Genomic DNA, 2500 nt, shown 5'->3' on the forward strand with positions numbered 1-2500 from the left:
TGAATTATAAAGTCTTCAGGTAAAAAAATAATCGTTTCCTTTCACGATTTTATTCATTAACTGTATGTGTTTATGCGTTTGAAACAGGAAATAGAAATTCCTAATATATTTCTTTTTATGAATACACATCTTAATAGATGATCTAGATTTGTTAATAATAGTTTGATGATAGGTTTAATAGATAGTCTTAATAGACAATGTAGAAAATAAATGAAAGACAAGAGAAGAGAATCGAGTAAGATTTTTATATTAAATCTATTTAAACTTGATTGCTTTATCTTACGAGACATAAAAACCTCATTTGGTCCATGGTCTAGGTATATAACTAGACCGTGAATTAGTCTAAACATCTGTAAATTCTCGCCGAAAGTTTCAAGTTATCTGCATTATTTTGCTCTCCTTAAGACCCAAGTATCCACAAAACGAGATCAGCTGTTGAAATGAGATACTATAGTTTAAAATCTTCGTCTTCTAAACATCAACATCACAGTAGATTAGTTAAACACGTGTTCGATGTTTTTCACGCCAACAACAACATGAACATGAGTCAAAACTCTAAACGTAAAAGATTATCATATGGCCTTAGTTTATTCCCCTGTGTTTCCTAAAGAATAATAACTCAATATCATACTAGCTTTCAAGCAAGCAAAATGGAACAGGAAAATTGCAATATTATAAACTTATTCGGGGATGCTTTCAACTTTTAATCTCTGATTTTAACTCATAGGCCTAATGGTGTTTTCGGTATAGACCCGGTAGCTCTTACAATAACATTAAAAATTAATTAACAGGTGTTTTCTATAATATCATCATCAGCAGCAGCAGCCGTTGCTACTCCACTGCAGGACAAAGGCCTCAGGCATGTCTTTCCATCTCTGATTTCAACTTATAGGCCTAATGGTGTTTTCGATGTAGACCCGGTAGCTCTCACAATAGCTTTAGAAATTGATTATCAGATGTTTTCTATAACATGATCATCATCAGTAGCAGCTGTTGTTAGTCCACTGCAGGACAAAGGCCTCAGACATGTCTTTCCACCTCTGATTTCAACTTATAGGCCTAATGGTGTTTTCGATGTAGACCCGGTAGCTCTCACAATAATTTGAAAAATTGATTAACAGATGTTTTCTATAATATCATCATCACCAGCAGCAGCCGTTGTTAGTCCACTACAGGACAAAGGCCTCAGACATGTCTTTCCACCTCTGACTTCAACTTTAGGCCTAATGGTGTTTTCGATGTAGACCCGGTAGCTCTCACAATAACTTTAAAAACTGATTAACAGATGTTTTCTATATTATTATCATCATCATCATCATCATCATCAGCAGCAGCAGCCGTTGTTAGTCCACTGCAGGACAAAAGCCCCAAACATGTCTTTCCATACGCTACTGTCTTCTTCTTCTTTGTCTACATCTTTTCCCACTTCTATGTGGGGTCGATGTTTCTGGTCAGCTTTCTCCATCTACCTCTGTCCCACACCTCATCACCGGTTAATCCCTTTGATCGAAGGCCATCCTTGATACAGTCCACCCACCTTCACTTTGGTCTCCCTCTCCTTCTCGTTCCCTGTACCTCCATTTCCATCACTCTCCTCCCAATGTACTGTTCATCTCTTCTCATGACATGACCGTACCACCTCAGTCTACTTTCTTGGATCTTATCTGATAGTTTTCTAACTATACCCGCAAATATATGTGTGGGTATGTGATTGTATTATATATCACAAATTTGAAAATAGTCCAGAGATAAGTTCACGACCTAATTGGGAATTTTCCCCTCGTAAAAAAAGGTGAAAAAAAAATACATGAAGCATGTGATTTATATTTTCCCAGACTTTCAACTATTTCTTTATCAGTGTTCATTTGTGTGTCAGTTTTTATTTTATCTGTTTTTTATATTTTGTTTTTTTAATTCTTTATCAGTGTTCATTTGTCTGTCAGTTTTTTCTTTTATCTGTATTTTATATTTTGTTTTTTAATTCTTTATCAGTGTTCATTTGTCTGTCAGTTTTTTCTTTTATCTGTTTTTTATATTTTTTTTTTTTATCTGTTAAAATAGGTTATCTGACAGAGTTTATTGTAACTATATTTTTTAATTTGATTCTTAAAAATAATAATTTACTATTTTGGAATGTTGATAAATATGTAGGACATTTCTTGACTTGTGCTAAGGGAATATTATGAATGTTGAGTGGAGACACCTTAACGTGGTTGGTTTGCTGTGAACGATCAGATAAAATTCTCCCACCATCACCATTCCGGACTAGCAAAGTAGTGATGAAAACTGGCCAAACCCCAGTCATAAGCTGACATGTTAATAATAATAATAATAATAATAATAATAATAATAACTTTAAAATTAATGATAACCCAACACTGATCCACTAGGCCTATTTTCAATAAGATTATAACTAATTATTATTGTAATAATTTTAAACTGGTCCACTAATCTTGAACAAAGTGAAATACTTGTTTTAAAATAGTACCAATAGAAGAGA

Source organism: Palaemon carinicauda, chromosome 8 (genome assembly GCF_036898095.1).
Source record: "Palaemon carinicauda isolate YSFRI2023 chromosome 8, ASM3689809v2, whole genome shotgun sequence".
Classification (NCBI taxonomy): domain Eukaryota; kingdom Metazoa; phylum Arthropoda; class Malacostraca; order Decapoda; family Palaemonidae; genus Palaemon; species Palaemon carinicauda.